Here is a 23514-nt window from a genome sequence, read left to right on the forward strand (position 1 = left end):
GTAGCATAAAGTGCATGTAAAACGTAGCTACACTGATAATCCAGAACATTATGACCAGTGCCCACTCTGCCACTTTGGATGCCGCCTGATGGCGTCGCGGGCACGTGACGCGGTAACAAAATTATGTAATCGGAGCAGACTCGGAGGGGGCATCACCCTATCAAAGACATAGGCTGCAAATGGAGAAATTCATTGAGATAAGCGACTTTGACAAACGGCACATTGTTATTAGGCATAGCCCGAGAACGAATATTCTGAAATGGACAAAGCTGGTCTAATGTTCACGTGCTACACTTGCGAGCATGTACGGAAAGAGGAAGAAGGACTGTCGAACTACCACTACGTGTTAAACGGTTGGCCGGCCGCTATGACCGAGCGGTTCTAGGCGCTTCAGTCCGGAAGCGCGCTGGTGCTACGGTCGCAGGTTTGAATCCTCCCTCGGGCATGGATGTGTGTGATGTCCTTAGGTTAGTCAGGTTTAAGTACTTCTAAGTCTATGGGACTGATGACCTCAGATGTCAAGTCCCATAGTGCTCGGAGCCATTTGAACCATTTTTTCATCAAATGGTTGGTCGTTCACGACTCTTCACAGAGCGTGACGTTCTGAGGCTTGTCTGCTGTGTATAGTAGGCTAGATGGTGATCTGTGGCATCTCTGCCGGAAGAGCACAAGTCTAGTGCAGGCACACCGCTCAAAGGGTTCTGAGCACTATGGGATTTAACATCTGAGGTCATCAGTCCCCTAGAACTTAGAGCTACTTAAACCTAACTAACCTAAGGACATCGCACACAGCCATGCCCGAGGCAGGATTCGAACCTTCGACCATAGCGGTCGTGCGGTTCCTGACTGTAGCGCCTTTAACCGCTCGGCCACCCCGGCCGGCCACACCGCTCACCTCACATTGTCGAACATGGAGCTCTGCAGCACACCACCCCTACGTCTTCACATGTTCACATTGCAATTGGAGTGGGACCATCGAGATTTGACCGTCAACCAATGGAAACGTGTTGGCTCTTTGGGTGGAACACATTTTTGCTACACTAGGTCTGCACAAAAGCCGTCATCGAGGTGAACAGCGTCTCGAAAAGTGCAATGCGCCACGGATGCAGGCTGTTGGGAGCTGTATTATTCTATCGGAGACATTCTCTTGTGCTTAGTTGGGACCTGTCTTAGTAATCGAAGACACGCTGACAGCTGCGAACAGTCTGCATCTCTTGATGCTTGATGTCTTCCCCGACAATGATGTCATCTTTCAGCAGCTTAATTCTCCATGGCTCGCAGCCAGAACCGTGCTAGAGTGGTCTGAGAAGCATTATTGCGAACTCACGTTCACGTCTCGGTGACCAAATCCGCCTGTCGTAAATCCTATGGAACCCATGTGGGTCGCTATATGGCGCTATTACCGCGCACGCCTATCAGCGGCACGTTATACACGCGAATTACACGACCTGTGCCTAGACATCTGGTGCACATACTTCCACAAACCTACCAACAAACTGCCGGATGCCTGAGACGTAGAATCAGTGATGTGTTTCGTTGCAAAGACGGACAACTACAGGAAAGTACTGGCAATAGCGCAACAAATATTGAAGAGCGGAAAACTTGTGTTAAAAGGTTACCGTAATCATATTCGCTAACGGGAAGCATAAGAAAGTATACGGTCTCATGAACACAAGGATAGGAATAAGGAAGATGCTTCGTGGCATCTGTTGTGAATTATTATCTTTGTTTCGCACACCATTCAAACAGAGAGAGAGGTTTTTCTTTTCTCTTCTACAGTATTGTAGTACTTTGGGTTACAGTAGCTATCGGAATTGCAACACAACTAGCGATTTAGTTTCCTCAAACGCGTGAAAGGGCGGAATCGACGGATTGGGTGACAGCAGCGTGTGCCTCAAGGCGAGCGTTACACAGGTTCATGTTCATGAGACAAGTGGCTACTTTGCCTTAGAAACAGAGCAACAAGCATTCAATGCAAGCGAGACAGCGACCTTCGACGCGAATAATAAAGGCCGGTTACGTATGCCAGAAAATTACGAACAGGAGCAACCGCAGCAGAGCAGAGCAAAACGTGGACAAAACGAGCTTGGGAAGGAGCTTGGTAACAGCGGTGGCAGGAGGGCGGACTCGACCGAGCGGTGGGCTCACCTCGCGCAAGGCGCCGGGGCGTGGCCGCCGAGGCAGGGCCATCATTAAAAATGAGTTGGCTGCATGGCCTATTGCCATTGCCAAACTTGAAGGCCGCATCGAGGAATTGGAAAATGAAAATGACAGACTGAGGAGGCAACCAACTAAGACCTGGGCGGGAGTGGTTGCGCAAGCGCCAATCATGCCACAAACCACGAAGGATACAATTGCAAAGGTTACCAAGCCTCCAAGCACGGCGGTCTTCCTTCTGACCCTGCCTGGCCAAGACACGAGATTTAAAAAGATACAAAAACTTCTGACAACCACTATTTATTGGTTGGTTGGTTGTTTTGGGGAGGGAGACCCGACAGCGTGGTCATCGCTCTCGCCGGATTAGGAAAGGATGGGGAAAGAAGTCGGCCGTGCCCTTTCAGAGGAACCATCGCGGGATTTGCCTGGAGTGATTTAGGGAAATCACTATTTATTCTGTAAAAGATAGGATTAAAATCAATAGGGTTAAACCAAGTAGAAACTCGGTGATTGTAGAAGTTCGCCACCGAGGAGGACAAGGAAAAATTGTTAATCAAAAGTTGAATTCGGTGGTCAAGTGTGAACAGCATAGAAAAAAGAAACCCCCTAATCATTCTATATGATGTCCCCACGGTATTGACGAATGAGGAACTATATGAAACAATAAGGGAACAGAACTTTGAGGACATGAATGATGAGGAGTTTAAAAATTGTTTCAAGTTGAGATTCAAAACGGGGCCTCGGGACCGTGATATTGTACAACACTTTGCCGAGGTTACCGCACCAATGTGGAGAAAAGTTATGACAATGGGCAGAATATACGTAGGTTTCCATGCGGTCAGTGCTAGGGATTAGCTCGTGGCACCTCGTTGCCACATCTGTGGTGACTTGGACCACATTCTGAGGCACTACACCAGGGGGTCGGCGTGCTTCAAGTGTGGTGAAGACGGTCACACCCGAAAAGATTGCAGGGCAGCGGGAGTCTGCATCCCGTGCAAAAGACGTGGCAAGAAATCTTGTGGCCTACCCAGTGTCAGGGGCACGCTCACACAAGTGCGTTTGTATACTGCTGACACACCTGTGACGCTTCAGGCAGTAGAGATTAATTATAGATAGGTTTTCTAAAGAAAATATTAACAATAAATCAGTTGCCATTGTTAATTTAGTTCTGGATGTAGCTGACTTAGTAATATTGTAATTAACTGCAGTCAATGTTTGTATTAAGTTTACGACCCACTAATCACATAAGGAAGTGGGTTAAGATTGTATAAAGTTTTGTGAATAAAGAATAATTTTAAAAAAAAAGAAAAGCTTTGGGTTATAGGAGCAATCGGAATTGCAGCACAAGTAGTGATTTAGTTTCCTCAAACGCATTACGGCATTTTATTCAGGGAATCGTCAACTGTGATAACTAGACCTCGAATTTTAGGTAAAAACCTATTTTATTCCACATTAAATATAGGCAATGAAAGTTGTACATACTCGATGAGAGGTGCATGGCTTGTGTTCGGGCGATCTCTCTCTTTTCACATTCTGTTTTTACTGTCCTGCCACCTCGTTTTGTTAGTTCAATTACTGGTGTTACTGAGTTGCTGCCTTGCCTGTCCGTGAGCGGCAGCAGCAGCGCTTATCGATATATGCCCCGCCGTATTATCTTTTGTGGGCTGCTACTACTTCCCGGTTGTCATGTGTTGGGAAGAGGGTTGGTATCTGGCAGTGAGTTGGAACGTGCCAGTAGTTAGTTCGGACCTGGCGGTTTTTGAGTTGGCACGCGGAACAAGTTGAGTCGGGGCGCGGCAGCAGTGAGGTCCGGACCGCCACGACGGTTGCCGACGCACACGGTTGGAGTGGCGACGACTTTGGTCGGTCGTCGGTCGGTCGTCTTGCCGGACGACGTGTATTTGGCCGGCGATCGCGTGTGGGTTGGCTGTGTGTGCCGACTCGTGATTCGTCCCTGTTGTTGTACAGTCACTGCCGTTAGCATTGTCTGGTTCCTCGAGCATGTGTTCGTGAAACTGTGTGTAGTTTGTGTGATTTTGACTGACAAGTTATTTTAAATGTTGCCGGCGTACTGGGTTTAAAGAGTCGGTCGGATGACGTGGAGCAGTGAGGAATTCTCGGCGGGGCGCAGTTTGGCCGGGGACCGCTGGCGGTCTCTACGCGGTGCCGGAGAGTGTGGCACTGTTCCCATTGCTGCGAGAACCGTGGCTCACCGACCCTGGACACGAAAGTTGAGTTTTGATTAACCTACAAGCAAATCAGGACTGTTCACATTGTGTCGTTTGGAGTTCGTTGTCGGCTTTTGGGATATTCCCGCGAGCAACAACGTGGTTTTCAAGTTGGAAAATTCTAGCCATCGTCCGCTGAAGTTTCACTGTATTTGGTTATTTGAATTGAAGTGCACCGGCGGAATCTTCTGCCTTGTGGCCGTTAACGTTCCGGTTACCTGCCCTGGGCGTTGACGTAAATTTCAGGCAGTGTAGCTTCCTCATGGTGTTGTTGCTGTCCAGCACGATGTGTAGTTTGACAGCTCCGTGTATGATTGGTTGTGGGCGCCAATATCTCCTACGCTGTTCCGTTGAGCCGGCCGGAATGGCCGAACGGTTCTAGGTGCTACAGTCTGGAACCGCACGCGACCGCTATGGCCACAGGTTCGAATCCTGCCTCGGGCATGGATGTGTGTGTTGTCCTTAGGTTAGTTAGGTTTAAGTAGTTCTAGGGGACTGATGACCACAGCAGTTAAGTCCCATAGTGCTCAGAGCCATTTTAAGCATTTTTTGGTTCCGTTGAACTCCCTGTTGCGCCCTGGTTGGGTGAAGTGCAAGTTATCTTGTCGGTGGGTCCGGTGACTGTCGGTCGGTTGCGTTGTCGGCGGATTGTGAATGGTTGACCCTACTGCCTGTCTCACCTAAGAGAGCGTTAGTGTTTGAATTACAGATCGACCCTCTAACATCTGGGCGCCATTATGTGTACTGCCTTATTTTTTTAAAATTTGTTCTTGTTGTTGCTACTTATATGGCTTCTAGCCGGTTTTGTGTTTTAAATTAGAGTAGTTTTACTTTTAATGCCTTCAGCCTAGTTTAAAGTACTGTTTCACGTAAGCCCTTTGCCATTTTAAAAAAATTTTGAATTTTTAAGTCTTCGGCCTTCAGTCGGTTTGAGTTTCAGTTGTTTGTTCTTAAGGTCTTCAGCCTAAATTAAAGAACTGTTTCACATAAGGTATTTAAAAAGAAATTTAATGTTTTTGGAGTTTTAAGTGTTCGGCCTTCAGCCGATTTGAATTTAACTAGTTTACTGCAGCCTGACTAAAGAACTGTTTAAGATAAGCCTTGCGTTTTGAATATGTGATTATGCTTACGTTTTAAGTTATTGGCCTTCAGCCGTTTTTAAATTTAAGTGGCTTTCAGCCGGTAATTAAGTCCCAAACATTAAAGCTGTGTGTTTTTAAAAAAATTTTATGCTGTTGTAATGTTTGATCAAATAATAAAGTTGTCTGTTCGAGTGTAACTGACAGCCCCTTATTTTGGCCCCTTTCCACAATTTATTCTATGTGACCTGTCCTGCAGGTTAAGCAGGGCATTTCACTCGAATTACGTCAATTTATGATCGAAAACGCTAGTTTTATAGCGCCTAAAAATACCTGATTTCACGTTAGTACCTGATTGTACCTAAATTTTAAAAATCCTATTAAGTAAAATTTCTTAAGACTAACATTCCGTCGTGGTCTTCCCAGCTAACAATTACGCAAATATTTTATAAAAAATTGTAATTTTATGGTACGTAAAATATCTAATTTCGTGTTAGAACCAGATTGTACCTTTTTTTTAAAAAAGCCTAAAAATACCTACAGGGTGTTTCAAAAATGACCGGTATATTTGAAACGGCAATAAAAACTAAACGAGCAGCGATAGACATACACCGTTTGTTGCAATATGCTTGGGACCACAGTACATTGTCAGGCGGACAAACTTTCGAAATTACAGTAGTTACAATTTTCAACAACAGATGGCGCTGCAAGTGATGTGAAAGATATAGAAGACAACGCAGTCTGTGGGTGCGCCATTCTGTACGTCGTCTTTCTGCTGTAAGCGTGTGCTGTTCACAACGTGCAAGTGTGCTGTAGACAACATGGTTTATTCCTTAGAACAGAGGATTTTTCTGGTGTTGGAATTCCACCGCCTAGAACACAGTGTTGTTGCAACAAGACGAAGTTTTCAACGGAGGTTTAATGTAACCAAAGGACCGAAAAGCGATACAATAAAGGATCTGTTTGAAATATTTCAATGGACTGGGAACGTGACGGATGAACGTGCTGGAAAGATAGGGCGACCGCGTACGGCAACCACAGAGGGCAACGCGCAGCTAGTGCAGCAGGTGATCCAACAGCGGCCTCGGGTTTCTGTTCGCCGTGTTGCAGCTGCGGTCCAAATGACGCCAACGTCCACGTATCGTCTCATGCACCAGAGTTTACACCTCTATCCATACAAAATTCAAATGCGGCAACCCCTCAGCGCCGCTACCATTGCTGCACGAGAGACATTCGCTAACGATATAGTGCACAGGATTGATGACGGCGATATGCATGTGGGCAGCATTTGGTTTACTGACGAAGCTTATTTTTACCTGGACGGCTTCGTCAATAAACAGAACTGGCGCATATGGGGAACCGAAAAGCCCCATGTTGCAGTCCCATCGTCCTTGCATCCTCAAAAAGTACTGGTCTGGGCCGCCATTTCTTCCAAAGGAATCATTGGCCCATTTTTCAGATCCGAAACGATTACTGCATCACGCTATCTGGACATTCTTCGTGAATTTGTGGCGGTACAAACTGCCTTAGACGACACTGCGAACACCTCGTGGTTTATGCAAGATGGTGCCCGGCCACATCGCACGGCCGACGTCTTTAATTTCCTGAATGAATTTTTCGATGATCGTGTGATTGCTTTGGGCTATGCGAAACATACAGGAGGCGGCGTGGATTGGCCTCCCTATTCGCCAGACATGAACCCCTGTGACTTCTTTCTGTGGGGACACTTGAAAGACCAGGTGTACCGCCAGAATCCAGAAACAATTGAACAGCTGAAGCAGTACATCTCATCTGCATGTGAAGCCATTCCGCCAGACACGTTGTCAAAGGTTTCGGGTAATTTCATTCAGAGACTACGCCATATTATTGCTACGCATGGTGGATATGTGGAAAATATCGTTCTATAGAGTTTCCCAGACCGCAGCGCCATCTGTTGTTGAAAATTGTAACTACTGTAATTTCGAAAGTTTGTCTGCCTGAAAATGTACTGTTGTCCCAAGCATATTACAACAAATGGTGTATTTCTATCGCTGCTCGTTTAGTTTTTATTGCCGTTTCAAATACACCGGTCATTTTTGAAACACCCTGTAATTTCACGTTAGAACCTGACAGTATTTGGTTTATAAAAGTCCAGTCAAATAAAATTTGTATGACTGAAACTACTCTATTCGTCTTCCCGGATTCTAAGAAAACAGTAGTCCAATGATAACTGGTTTGTTTGCATGCGTGGACGCCGGCCAGTCGTGAGTCAGACGAAGGCAGCACACGCCATGCTGTTCCATATCCCTCACTGCTCCGCAGAGCGCTGTCGCTCGCTGCGAGCCGCCAAGTGGGCCGGAAGGGCACGCAGTGACCTCGTGATGTGCCTCTGGCGCCTTCCCGCCCTGTCTGAACGGCCTGCTTGAAAAACCTGCCCTGCCTTCACTCAGTCGGTCAGCGTGCTGCTTGGACGTGGTGACACATTTCACAGCGACAGTGTGTTTGTAGGGAGTGAAGCATGCCGAATATAGCCTGCTCCAAATCATCTCTGATTCGTCAGTGGTTACAACAACTGATTTCTCTGCAGACGGAAGAGTTATTCACTGAAATGTGTGCAACAAAGAGTTAAGCAAAATGTTAACCTTTTATCTGCTACGCCCACTCAGAGAACACTGATGCCACTGTTTTACCCGAGTTAAATTGGACCAGACACATGCGAATGCATTGTTTCTAAACCTTTAATGTAGGTTAATAGATCTCGAACGTAAATTCTTCCACAATGCATTTCTCATTTCTTTTTATTTTAAAGTATGTTCTGAACAGAGGTCGCTTTAAGTCAGCATGTTACAAGGATTAAACATCAGGCAAATTTAAAACATAAATCGAACTTGAAACACACGTTTGTAACTAAACCAAATGCAACAAACAAAAACGTATTTGATCTTGACCTGTGTCGAGCCATTGTTGCAGCAAACACCATTCAATGCAGTTGAAAACAGGCAGGTCATAAGTTTTCTAGAGAAATACTGTCATTACACCATTCCATCGGAATCCACACCAAGAAAGAACTATTTAGATTATATGAAAATACATTGAGCACGACAAGGGAAGACATAGGCGATTCGTACATGCGGATCTCTGTCGATGAGACAACTGACAGACGAGGTCGATACGTGGCTAATTTGATTGTTGGAAAGTTACATCCTGACACTCGCTCTGAACCTCATCTGATCTGCTGCAACGAGCTAAAAAAGACTAACCAAAATACAATTGCTCATTTTGCTAGTAAAGCCCTCAAATTACTTTTCCCCAACGGTCTAGATGAAAATAAAGTACTTATAATCTACACTGATGCAGCCGCGTACACGATTGAGGCTGTTAAATTGTTGAAAGTATTTTACTCAACCTCGCTCCGTAACACACGTCTTGCCCAGGCCATGAATCGTGTAGCTGAGACGATACGTATCGAATTTCCGCACGTAAAAAAGCTAGTTTCAACCACGAAAAAGGTTTTCATTAAAGCACCTACAAGAATCCAGTTATTTCGAGAGGAACTTCTCAACGTACCACTTCCACCAAAACCCGTACTTACTCGTTGCGGAGGGTGTGTAGAAGCCGTGGAACATTACAGCGAGCATCTGAAAGACATTAAGAACATTGTTCTTAAATTGCGGGAGGAGGTAGTGAATATTACTTCAGCTAAAGATCTTCTAAAGGACCCAACAATTTCCAACGACACTGCATACATAAAATCTCATTATGGGTTTTTGGTCCCTATTATGAAACCTCTCGAGTCTTCAGAGAAACCAGTCTACACGCAACTGCAATTGATGGAAACAGAACTACCACCCTCTGCACAATGGCTGACGTCTGGCGTCAGGTAAATCAACAGAACATTAGTGTACGGTCCCATTGCGCCAAATACCGTATTTAAATATGCTCCGGTGTCATCTGCTGATGTGGAACGTTCATTCTCGGCATATAAGATGCTATTAACCGACAAGAGACGCAATTTCTCAACGGAAAATCTGGAGAAAGTATTAGTTATTTACTGTGACTGTAATTATGGACATGGACAATAATATAATGTGTATTTTTGGAAAATAATATAATGTGGATTTTTGTCAACGTATTTATCTTTCTAGACAGTAAAATGTAAGATTTTGGTCACCTATTTTCTGATGTTTATAACCAATTTTTGCAAGTGATAGAACCTATTTTAGGTACCTAATTTAAGATTATTAGAACCTGAAAGTCGGAGGTCTAGTGATAACGTTTCAGAAAGTCTCGTTTTGTTGGAATGTTACGATTTGCTTAATTTTTTTCTCTTTTTTTCATTGGTTTCAGATACAGCTCATTCACTATTCATAATGGAACAAACAGACATTAGTCTGATTTCATGAGAGAATATAAATTGAGAAAGATAAGGTGTCCAAAAAGTATATTACTCTGACTGCGCCATTACAATAAATGCCAAGATATTTTGACATAAAATCGAATTATATACATAAATAACAAATCTTTAAACGTATCCTCAAATTTCGAAGCCACCTTTTACATAATTGAGTGATATGGCAAATATATTTGGCAACAAACCTATTAATGGAACTAACAGCTACTCTAAGAGAAAAACACTCATATATTTTTAAAATATTGTACTGTATAATTGCTCTTGGATGACGGTATTAATCGCACTCTGTTAATATATGTGCAATGTCCTTGTCAAGGAGGGAGCAGTCACAGCTGGAGAACGAATTAATTTCAACAAATGTCTCGCTTCATTGGTATTCGTATGACCTGCTCTCAGTCTGTCAAGAGTAACAATTTCTCTTTTCGTGAGCGCCAAATTCAGAAACAAAGTGTGGGGTGGAATGTGTTGCCGAAACGTCCAGTATCACGTGTCTTGCATGTTATGATGTAAGTCTCCAAACTTTGTCCACTCCATTTTTGCTTGGCTGTCGAGTCTGCTACGAAAATCACTGTATGTTAGGTGGATGTCGACGGGAAGCAGATGTCACACCGTTTCCGCCAGTTGATCTGCACGTTCGTAGCCGCTAAATCCGTCTTGCTTCTTCTGACACAACTTGGAAAAAAGACTAATTCAGTTGCAGTTATTCTGGAATGCAGTTACTAGTTTTCTTTAGTGGAACAACAGAGAAGGCAGATCAAATATTTCTGAAAATTCTCAATTATCAGATTTCTGAAGTATTCCTGGTGTGATTGATCGATGACTGGATATCGGGTTACATGTCTACTATACTTACTGTTGGTATAAAACTAAATGTATAACTTTTTAATTATTTTATTGTAAACATACGCAACAACGGCAATGAACCGATGCAGAGTACAATAAGGTGTGGCAAAGGATACTGTTTGCACGCCCGTTTTCGGCAGTAATGGTATCGACTCTTTTGCATCGTATTAATTAAGCCACACGATCGCCTGTGACAATTACTTTATTGTAAGGAGTGATATATAATTTACAGGTACACCAACCGAATATAACAATTAAATTACCAAAATGGTACTTCTAAAGTGAAATGCATATGACGGCTCATATTCTGTCTTGCGTAAGACCTCACATTTACAAGCAACATTTCCATTGAATGTATAGTTAGTCTCATTTCGTGTCTTGCTTCTGAAATGCGTTTCTGAGAAAGCGAAGTAATCCATCAAAGTTTCAGAAATACATTCGGATATAGTTGAAAAACTTCGATACGTCTTCTCGTAGCTTGTTAAGCAAAACGCAGGTTTCTTCTCGTAGTAGACTGTTTTCGCTATTGGATGCACGTGGTACATCTGCCTTTTTTTTTCTTTTTTCAAAACCTTCAGCCTTACGGACGCTCCCGCTGCATGCTGTCGACTACCATCTAAAAAAAGAGGAAGACACCTAATTCAGTCTGCTTGCGTGGACTCCTCACAGCTGCGAAGCGAACCATGACTCTAGAACATTTCTCGCTGTACTAGGATGAACAGTGCAATTTTTTTTCGTGTTCTGATTTCTGTTGTCATTTAGTTGCTAGATACTTACTTTTTTAAAAACTATGTTAACGCTGAATGTCATCCAATATGGCGACGATGACATCATTCAAGATGGCGGATTTTGGCAGTAAGTTTGGATTTTGGTGGGAAAGTGCCACGCCCTCTGCCCTCCCCAAGAAAAATGGCGGGAAGTTCAAATTCCAAGAGGATAATGCACCACTCTACTGTTATCTCTACTAAGCAAAGAAAATCGCTGGAAGATAGGTCACCTGCGCTACCTCCACTAACCTAAGCCACCCAACCGCCACTTCCTCCTATGACTTGCGCCAAGCTTGAATTTTGGCGGTAAACAAAAAGGTCACTTGGGGTTTCGATGCTAAGCTGAGAAAATGGCACGAAAGAAAGGACACTTGTACTAACCTCAGTCGCCTGGCCTCCACCTCCTCCTAAGCATTCATGGGAAAAAAGGACTTGGACATAAGTCTTTATTTAAATAATTTCATGCAGGTGTGTTCACCACAAGGTCAGGACTCCAACTGACTTAGTACACATCACCACCACCACCAGAGAACGCTCTCATCTGTGACGTAATCCAAGATGCCGACACCTGGTGTGTTTATGACGAGGTCCAGAGCCCAACTGCCTCAGTGCACATCGCCACCACCAAAGGGTGCTCTCATCTGTGACGTAATCCAAGATGGCGGCAACCAATGTGTTCACCACTAAATCCGGACTCCAACTGACTTAGTACTTGTTGCCACCACCAGAGGATGCTACCGTGACGTCAGGTGATGATGCAAGTACAGTTATTCAAGATGGCGACAAACAGTGTGTTCACCAGAAGATCCATTCTCTGTTATCCTTTAACGCAGATGCAAGTAAGTTTGGAGGTCAATGGTTCTCTGTCCTCCTGAAAGCATCAAATGGAGTAGTCAACTCGTGTGTATCACTGGTACCTCAATAGACATACAGTATAATACTGCCTCGATGGGACAAAAATTGACTACCTCCCAGATTCCCTTCGTTTCCATGTCGATGTTTCCTCAGATTCCTCATGTTGCCGCAGTGCTTGTTCCCATGTACAAATTGTTTGGCGTTAACCATAAGATACCCATGTACTTTCACAATTTCCCTGCATTTCGCTGTATATTCGGTCAATTTATATTCCCCCATCATTTTTAGCAGTTCTATCGATTTTATGTCAGATCTGTCCATGCGATTATGACATAACCCATCGTTCTACACTCTAAAATTGCTTGTAAATGTAGCACAGCTGATAACACCTAGCCCAAATGCACTGATTGGGAGGCGTAATATAGCACTGTACTCAACTGTAGCCAGTCACCTTCACATTCGGAGAACATTTGCTCTGTTTTCTGTATGTCTGTCTGTATGCACGCCTTGCGGACAGCTCCCAGGACTCAGTCCCCTCTGCAGATGTGGTGGATCTGCCTCCAAACATAGGACTGTATGTATAGTCTGTGGCAGATCCCCACTAGAACGCTAACTCGGATGTGGTGTATTGTGGATCTGCATCCCAACACCGCTTCGTACATTGCGCGTGCCGGATCCACCTTCAAACCCTTTCTCATGCCTGGTCTGCATCTCAACACTGCTTCAGATATAACATGCAGCGGATCCACATTGAACGCTAACTAGGCTCTACTGCTGGTCCTGGGAGGCTCAGGACATGTATGTGACCGGTTTTCTGGAATGATTCCGTGTATGCATTGCCTGTGGTGGGAATGATTCTTGTTTCCTGTTAACGACAGCAACCGTCTGAATGCATAGGCCTGTTGGAGTGTAGAAATGTTTCTCAGTTAACTTTACCATCCTCTAGAACACCGAATAGCAAACTAATACTTAGTATGTGTTGAGTGGTTTTCGTGATCAAGTGGAAGTTTGAGAATATTGTGTATGGAGGTGCGTTTGCACTGGAGCGTTTTTCCCTCCTATGTAAATTGTTCGCTTGACTGCTTCTGCACATTTCGCGCCTTTATTTAGTTGAGGGAAGATCGATTGTGGTGTGTGCATCTAGCATGTGAAAGACACTTTTGCCTGTTCTCTAGATATGGGAAAGACCTTAGCCCACTTCGTAAATCGTAGGGATGATTTGGAATCTGTTACATCACCAACATCGGTATACGAGAGGGGAAATATCAGTTTCCCCTATTTGTTTCTACACTCCTGGAAATGGAAAAAAGAACACATTGACACCGGTGTGTCAGACCCACCATACTTGCTCCGGACACTGCGAGAGGGCTGTACAAGCAATGATCACACGCACGGCACAGCGGACACACCAGGAACCGCGGTGTTGGCCGTCGAATGGCGCTAGCTGCGCAGCATTTGTGCACCGCCGCCGTCAGTGTCAGCCAGTTTGCCGTGGCATACAGAGCTCCATCGCAGTCTTTAACACTGGTAGCATGCCGCGACAGCGTGGACGTGAACCGTATGTGCAGTTGACGGACTTTGAGCGAGGGCGTATAGTGGGCATGCGGGAGGCCGGGTGGACGTACCGCCGAATTGCTCAACACGTGGGGCGTGAGGTCTCCACAGTACATCGATGTTGTCGCCAGTGGTCAGCGGAAGGTGCACGTGCCCGTCGACCTGGGACCGGACCGCAGCGACGCACGGATGCACGCCAAGACTGTAGGATCCTACGCAGTGCCGTAGGGGACCACACCGCCACTTCCCAGCAAATTAGGGACACTGTTGCTCCTGGGGTATCGGCGAGGACCATTCGCAACCGTCTCCATGAAGCTGGGCTACGGTCCTGCACACCGTTAGGCCGTCTTCCGCTCACTCCCCAACATCGTGCAGCCCACCTCCAGTGGTGTCGCGACAGACGTGAATGGAGGGACCAATGGAGACGTGTCGTCTTCAGCGATGAGAGTCGCTTCTGCCTTGGTGCCAATGATGGTCGTATGCGTGTTTGGCGCCGTGCAGGTGAGCGCCACAATCAGGACTGCATACGACCGAGGCACACAGGGCCAACACCCGGCATCATGGTGTGGGGAGCGATCTCTTACACTGGCCGTACACCACTGGTGATCGTCGAGGGGACACTGAATAGTGCACGGTACATCCAAACCGTCATCGAACCCATCGTTCTACCATTCCTAGACCGGCAAGGGAACTTGCTGTTCCAATAGGACAATGCACGTCCGCATGTATCCCGTGCCACCCAACGTGCTCTAGAAAGTGTAAGTCAACTACCCTGGCCAGCAAGATCTCCGGATCTGTCCCCCATTGAGCATGTTTGGGACTGGATGAAGCGTCGTCTCACGCGGTCTGCACGTCCAGCACGAACGCTGGTCCAACTGAGGCGCCAGGTGGAAATGGCATGGCAAGCCGTTCCACAGGACTACATCCAGCATCTCTACGATCGTCTCCGTGGGAGAATAGCAGCCTGCATTGCTGCGAAAGGTGGATATACACTGTACTAGTGCCGACATTGTGCATGCTCTGTTGCCTGTGTCTATGTGCCTGTGGTTCTGTCAGTGTGATCATGTGATGTATCTGACCCCAGGAATGTGTCAATAAAGTTTTCCCTTCCTGGGACAATGAATTCACGGTGTTCTTATTTCAATTTCCAGGAGTGTAGTTACTCAGTGGTCTACAGCATGCTTCACCTCACTAAAGTTTGTAGTTTGTAGACAAATAATTTCCATTCTATATCTTGGGAATTATGTTGTGCTAGCAGTCATTAGGATCCTACCTAGGGCTTGATATCGAGAAGTACCGCGAAAATGGTATAATGTTAAGGCACAAATACATGTGTTCTTGTAATACCCGAGTCTGAAGATGTGTGCAGAAAAGCAAGCAAGCAAGGAAGCAGAAACAGTAACGTGTTTGTGCTGAGAGGAAACGATCCCGAATTTGTAGAATAGTTCTGAGATGCTGTGGGCACCTGTCGAGCGTAGATGCCCTAGTGCTGATAGGAGTATATATATGGTACTGTCTGTCTTCGCGGTATATGTACGAATGATGTAAAAGGGATGATTTTGTATGGAGGAGGATATGAATTGTATGTTTACAGCATCAACATGGTAGGCGGTGATATATTCCCTGGTTGGAGATCGGTTTTGCAGACTAATATTGAAGCTCCTGTCCTCGGTGGGATAACAGCGTAAGTGGGTAAGAGTCTTCCCATATTTGACAATATTTATGGCTCTTTGGGAGGTTTGGTTGTCGGTGCAATATGGTGATCAGTGTAAAATAGTTTATTACCGCTGAATGTCGAGTCTGTAGAAAGAAAGAAAAGGCTGACTGTGTTTCCCTAGGACTGGAGAGCAGCGTGACATATAGCTGGTGTGAGTATAGGCATACCATAATTTTTTGGGTGCTGTATAGATATAAAAGATAACTAAATTGTTTGTGTAAAATGTGTATATATAGTATTGTAAAGTTCCTGTGGCTTATGTCATGTAAAATGTGTATATATTGCATTGTAAAGTTACTTTTGTTTATGTTATGGCATGACTAGAGAGTATGACTGTGTGTCCTATCATGAGGAATGTATAGATTCAGCACATCGATAACCACGAGGGAATGAGAGAGGTTTTTTACATGGAAAATTATATGCGCTATAGATACTGAGATTAGTTCCAGAAGCACTATCATCAAGAGGAGACATTACCTATACATATCAGTGTCAGACTGTAGCAGCAATCGTAATGTTTAATTGTAGTTACACTGGCTTCCAAAGTTCTTGTTAGTCTCATATGTATTTGATAATCTGTAGACAACTTTGTGGGTTTAACTGTCAATGCAATTTAGCGATCTGTGCAAAATAATTTTACCTCTGAAAGCCCCAGGTGACCTATCTTCCCGCGATTTTCTTTGCTTAGTAGAGATAACAGTAGTGTGGTGCATTATCCTCTTGGAATTTGAACTTTCCGCCATTTTTCTTGGTGAGGGGAGGGGGCGTGGCACTTTCACGCCAAATTTGAAACTTACCGCCAAAATCTACCATCTTGGATGACGTCATCGCCGCCATCTTGGATACATCTGGCAACAATGCAGTGTGTCGCCGTACACAGGTTGTCCCAGTACTAAAGGGTGGATCTACCAGCCAAGGAAACATGTCGTGATAGTCAGTTATTTCAGTCTGCCATCCCCTGCATGCTGTCGCCTCGCTGTTGCGATCCAGAGTCTTGCGTCGGTGGGAAGTTGAGTGGCTGGAAGTGATAGACAATCAGCTCCACTTAGTAAAGCCCACAATGCGGCCTTGGCGTACCTCGTTGCAGCCGCGTCGGAGGGACGAGGTCCTGCTTACTCGTCTTCATATAGGCGACAGCCCTAGGATGCATGACTTCTTGCTCTAGCGAGAAAACTCCCCAATGTGCGTGATATTTGTTTAGATCACTGTGCGCCACATTTTGTTGGATGTGTTTCATATACCGTGTAGTGAGCCGCGGCGGATTTGCCGACCGATCTGTCCTCTATTTTAAGAAAAGTTCAAACAAATTTGGTTCGAGTTTTAAAGTTTTGTGAATTGTCCAGCGTTTTTCCCAAGAATTTAGGGAGACTGTTTCAGCGTGTTAACAGGGTGATTGGTTCACCCATGTCTTATGTAAGTGGTCAGCCAGTGACATTTGCCAGTGCCTTCTTTTAGCTGCTTTGTAGTTTAATTTGCGTTTTAATTTCATGTATAGCTACTTTTATTCGTTTTCCCTTATTTTAACGCCTGTGAGATAGTGATTGTGTGATTAAATTTTAGAGATTTTATCCACATTCGCTTTAATCAGCGTTGTGGGTAAAATCTTCTCAGGTATTGTTGAAAGGAAAGTGCGAGTATTAGTTGAGGACCAATAGGATGAAAACCAGTGTGGGTTTAGGCCTCTTAGAGGTTGTCAGGACCAGATCTTTAGCTTACGGCAAATAATGGAGAAGTGTTATGAATGAAACAGGGAATTATATCTATGCTTTATAGATCTAGAAAAGGCATATGACCGGGTTCCTAGGAGGAAGTTATTGTCTGTTCTACGAGATTATGGAATAGGAGGCAAACTTTTGCAAGCAATTAAAGCTCTTTACATGGATAGTCAGGCAGCAGTTAGAGTTGACGGTAAATTGAGTTCATGGTTCAGAGTAGTTTCAGGGGTAAGACAAGGCTGCAACTTGTCTCCACTGTTGTTCATATTATATATGGATTATATGTTGAAAACAATAGACTGGCTGGGTGAGATTAAGATGTGTGAACACAAAATAAGCAGTCTTGCATATTCGGATGACTTAGTTGTGATGGCAGATTCGATTGAAAGTTTGCAAAGTAATATTTCAGAGCTAGATCAGCAATGTAAGGACTATTGTATGAAGATTAGCATCTCCAAAACGAAAGTAATGTCAGTGGGAAAGAAATATAAACGGATTGAGTGCCAAATAGGAGGAACAAAGTTAGAACAGGTGGACGGTTTCAAATACTTAGGATGCATATTCTCACAGGATGGCAACATAGTGAAAGAACTGGAAGCGAGGTGTAGCAAAGCTAATGCAGTGAGTGCTCAGCTACGATCTACTCTCTTCTACAAGAAGAAAGTCAGCACCAAGACTAAGTTATCTGTGCACCGTTCAATCTTTCGACCAACTTTGTTGTATGGGAGCGAAAGCTGGGTGGATTCAGGTTACCTTATCAACAAGGTTGAGGTTACAGATATGAAAGTAGCTAGGATGACTGCAGGTACTAGTAGATGGGAACAATGACAGGAGGGTGTCCACAATGAGGAAATCAAAGAAAAAGTGGGAATGAACTCTATAGACGTAGCAGTCAGGGTGAACAGGCTTAGATGGTGGGGTCATGTTACACGCGTGGGAGAAGCAAGGTTACCCAAGAGACTCATGGGTTCAGCAGTAGAGGGTAGGAGGAATCGGGGCAGACCAAGGAGAAGGTACCTGGATTCGGTTAAGAATGATTTTGAAGTAATAGGCTTAACATCAGAAGAGGCACCAATGTTAGCACGGAATAGGAGATCGTGCAGGAATTTTATAAAGGGGACTATGCTCCAGACTGAACGCTGAAAGGCATAATCAGTCTTAAATGATGATGATGATGATGATATCCACATTCGTTTGATTTAGTGAGTGTAAGGACCCTGATAACCTCGCCGTATAAGCTCCAAACACACACACACACACACACACACACACATTCTGACGCGATTCCATTCACGGTGCTTGGTGCGTTGTGTGAAAATTTCAAAAAATTGTTTTGAAGCTACCTTAAGTTTCGCTATGAAGTTTTAGGCACTCGGCAGCGCCCACGTTCCGTACGGCTCGTCTGTACCTTTGGCTATTTGCGAACAAGTTAAGGTAGAACTGGACAGACTGCAGACTCTGGGTGTTACCTCCCCCGTCTTGTTTAGGCAGTGGACTACGTACGTGATTGTTGCAGAAACGACTAATGGGTGACTTCGGATCTGTGATGATTTTAAGTCTACCATTAATTCCCAGGCAAATATTTATTTGTAACCAATCCCTAGGCAAGAGGAATTGTTAGCTAAATTGGTTGGAGATGAGTATTTTTCATAAGTTGATCTCACCGACGCATAATTTGAGTTACCTGTTGATGAGTTCACAAAACAATTTCTTGTGATTTATACGGCATTCGGCATCTACAGATACAACAGATTGTCATTTGGGTTCCTAGTACTTCCACAATTTTTCAGAGGTATCGATAACAGCTCATGCAGTGTATCCTTAATTGTGTCAATTATTTGGATGATTTGCTAATTAATGAGGCGACATGGGAGCAGCACTTGCGCAATTTACAACTATTGTTTGATTGATAGCAAAACAATGGCTTACATTGTCGTCTTGCGAAGTGTAGATTCTTCCAGCCAGTATAGGACACACATTAAGTAGAGAAGGGATTACGCCCGCATGCGACCATGTGACCACCATTATACATTACCGGTGCTTAATAATCTTAAAGAATTGACATCTTTTCTTGGCAAAGTCAGTTATTATGCCAAGTTAATTCGAAATGCGGCTCTTATTTCCCACCCACCTAACCAATTACGTAAAAAGTGTGCCCAATTTTGCCGGCCGGAGTGACCGAGCGGTTCTAGGCCCTTCAGTCTGGAACCGCGCGACCGCTACTGTCGCAGGTTCGAATCCCGCCTCGGGCATGGATATGTGTGATGTCCATAGGTTAGTTAGGTTTAATTAGTTCTAGGGGACTGATGACCTCAGATGTTAAGTCCTATAGTGCGCAGAGCCATTTGTGCTCCGTCTGTGTGGTCGGAAGCATGTCAATGGCTATTTGCGTAACTTAAAAAGTTTCTGTTGCCTTCTTGTTTTTGACGTTCCAGTATGGTGAACGGCTAACACTGGCCACAGATGCGTCCCACTGTGGTGTTGATCCGGCCGTGTCACATAAATTTGCAGAACAACCTATCGTGTTTGCTTCTAAGACGTTGAACTTAGCACAACAAATTTATTCACAGATTGAAAAAGAGACGTTGGCCATTATTTAATATGTTCAGAAGGCCCATGTCTACTTCTATAGTACGAAGTTTCTTATGATTACGGAGCACAAGCCCATGCTGTCGCCGGCCGGAGTGGCCGTGCGGTTCTAGGCGCTACAGTCTGGAGCCGAGCGACCGCTACGGTCGCAGGTTCGAAACCTGCCTTGGGCATGGATGTGTGTGATGTCCTTAGGTTAGTTAGGTTTAATTAGTTCTAAGTTCTAGGCGACTGATGACCTCAGTAGTTAAGTCGCATAGTGCTCAGAGTCAGCCCATGCTGTCATTGTTTAGCCCCCATGCAAAAGTCTAGACAAAATAACGCAATGGCTGCAGTGATGTGCATTGTTTTTTAGTAACTACAGTTAAAACATCCATTACAGAACTACCACACAGCACTCTATTGGTGATACCCTGTTTCCCTGTGGCCTTGATGACGGTTTTGACCGACATGAAACGCTGTGTTTTGCCTTGGACACGAACCAAGGGCGCACACTTGACGCGTTTACCATTGCGGTGGGCGATGTAGTGGCCGAGACAAGCTGGGACTCGCTCCTTTGCAGTGTATTGTCCGTGGTACTGTGGGGCTGGCCTCGATATTTTTATAAAGATGCGAATCCACAGTGGCGCACTTATTTCTCCTCAGGCACAGACTTAATATTATGGGAGGAGTCATTTTGTGAGCCACGTATGATGGAGAATGTCAGGTGATTGTGCTGCCTGCACTACACCGTCGCATGTGCACTGTATACTGCCCATTGGGGAATGTGGGTAATGAAAGCAATGGAGCGGCGTCATATATATTGGCCATACATAGACGCCGCCATTGAACATGCCATCCTCAGTTGCTATGCCTGTGTGTTTGACCTGTCGGCCGGAGTACAGCATTTAACTCATGGCCCCACCCTGACCACCCTTGAAGAAGAGTGCACATATATTTCCCTGGCCCTTTCGAGGGAGCATTTTGATTGTTGTAAAAATTTGGTCATTTGTGATGAGGTCTTATGGGACCAAACTGCTGAGGTCTTGGGTCCCTAAGCTTACGCACTACTTAATCTAACTTAAACTAACTTACACCAAGGACAACACACACACCCATGCCCGAGGGAGGATTCCAACCTCCCAGGGGGGCAGCCGCCCGGACCGTGACAAGACGCCCCAGACCGCGCGGCTACCCCGCGCGGCTTGATTGTTGTCGTTGACCCCTTTTCAAACTTCCCATTTCGGGTACAGATGTCTTTAATATCCTCAGGACCGTGATTCACGCCTTATCTTCAATATTTGCTACAGAAGGAGCCCCAGCTACATTGTTTTTCAACAAGGCCCTCAAAATTTTTGGCGTTAGAAATTTTTGTAGAAGTAATGGTGTTGACCACCTGACACCACCCCATTTCACCTAGCATCCAGTCCATAAGCCAAGTGGTTGGACAGGGCATTCAAGATGCAGATGAAAAAAATCTTGATATTGGCGAAATCAAGGGTCATTTGTGATGAGGTCTTATGGGACCAAACTGCTGTGGTCTTGGGTCCCTTCCTCGACGTGTACCAGTCCACCCCTGTCAATAAATGTAGCTACATATTTTGTTTGACTTTCTGCATCTAGCAGCACGGGCTCTGTGTCTCTACACCCTGCCATTTATCCCACCAGTTCTCACGTTTGGGGCCTGCACATTCGACCAAAATCTTGGGTGGACCCAGGGCATCATAATTGGCAACAGGGTGCTACAAATGTTTGAGGTGGCGGTCGGCCAGAAGGAGCTGGTCAGTCACCAAAATCAACTCCACATTCAGCAAGACATGGCACCCCGTGAATGCTCCTCGGGCGTTGATGGGGCACCCCGAAATCATAGCAGCGTCTGGGTCTGCTCTTTCCCCCCTCAACACTCAGCCCAAGTGGAAGGTGTCGATGGGAAGTAGATACTGAGAAGCGGTGGGAGTCTATAGAGACTGATCCCCTCCCTCCCATCATTTTGTGCATGGCTCATTTCCCTAACGCCTGTGCCATGCAATCTGACTGATCATGGGACCTTGCACCCTCTTGGAACGTGCAGCTGATGGAGGATGACCAGTTGATGCCACCCTCGTCATATACAACGGCTACTTCTCCACCGGTCGACCAGAGACCTCTGGACCCCAGTCCTCGCAGATGGTGCCACCTCCCACTTGGCTGTGGAGGACGTGCTGCCCAAACCATCGGTGGAGATTCCAGTCTCACCCTCTCTCCATCCTCGCCTTAGTCAGCATATATTGGGCCACTTAAAGGGTCGATTGGTTTTCGATCCGACAGTGATTCAGAATACCCACCTTGCACAAACATGTAAATGTTAGAAATACTGTGAGCCGTTGCTGCGGGCCGACGTCGTAGAGGAAGCCACTGCCGAGGTACGCACATCACGTGGCGCCTCCCAGTGGAGTCGGTTCGCCGCCGAGCCTGTGGCTTAGGCTCGTGGCACGGATCACTGCTCGCTCCACTTTGCAGCTGTTCATATTGTGCCACTGCACAACCAGGGTGACTCAATTTGTTTTCGTGTCTCGAGTGGTTACTGATTTGAAACTGTTGTATTTCTATTCCGACTTCACTGCGTCCTGGACTTGTTAGTGCTTCGTTCACTTTTTGAACTCAGTCTGTTGGGGACTTATAGAAACATGTGTTCGTTTCCCCGTAATTTGATTCACCCACCGGAGCAAGTGACGATAAACAGTCTACATACGCCACACATAATAGAAAACCAGTCGTTTTCGCTATGCTTTATTTCAGTATCTGCCTCTCTGAGATTCTCACAAAGTATTGTAGAACTGTCTGGAAAAGCCAGGCAGATTTTAAATCCATTTGATTTCCTTCTTACACTTACCTGTTCAGGTATGTCATTGGTTTTAGTTGCTTGAAATTTCTTTAATTCTTGTTGTTATTGCCATTCATACATTTTCTCACACTTCCTGTAGAACCATCGAAAGAGTTTAAATACCTTGCTTATGGGCTATGTTGAAACAAACGCAGCGATATTGACTCAAAAATGGAATGATTCTCTAATGTATGCGTCACAGATGATGAACCTTAGATGACAAAGTCAGCGTTGAGTCAACGATAAAATATCACAGAACCGCGGTGTGTGTGTTGCCTGTGTGTTGCTTGTCTTTATTTTCATTCGTTTGTTGTTGTGATTTCTGTGTCATTGCTTGGTTGTTTCTGACGGAGAATGGCGTTCTGTTAACGTGTAGGAAAGTACATTATACGAAACTTGTGTATGTTACAGTAAATTAGGGCTCCAGAATGAGATTTTTCACTCTGTAGCGGAGTGTGTGCTGATATGTAACTTCCTGGGAGATAAAAACTGTGTGCCGGACTGATACTCGAACTCGGGACCTTTGCCTGTCCTGGCAAATGCTCTGCCACGTGAGCTACCCAAGCATGACTCACGACCCGCCCCCACAGCTTCAATTCTGCCAGTACCCTGTCTCCTACCTTCCAAACTTCACAGAAGCTCTTCTGCGAGGTCCCTAGTTCAAGTCTCGGTTCGGCACACAGTTTTAATCTGCCAGGAATTTTCTTACATTCTTTTATTTGATATGCGTTGTCAGGGATTAAAATTAGTGGTTGGCTAGAGCAAATCTCTAGGTAAA

This window comes from Schistocerca piceifrons, chromosome 6 (assembly GCF_021461385.2).
Source record: "Schistocerca piceifrons isolate TAMUIC-IGC-003096 chromosome 6, iqSchPice1.1, whole genome shotgun sequence".
NCBI classification, from domain to species: Eukaryota; Metazoa; Arthropoda; class Insecta; order Orthoptera; family Acrididae; genus Schistocerca; species Schistocerca piceifrons.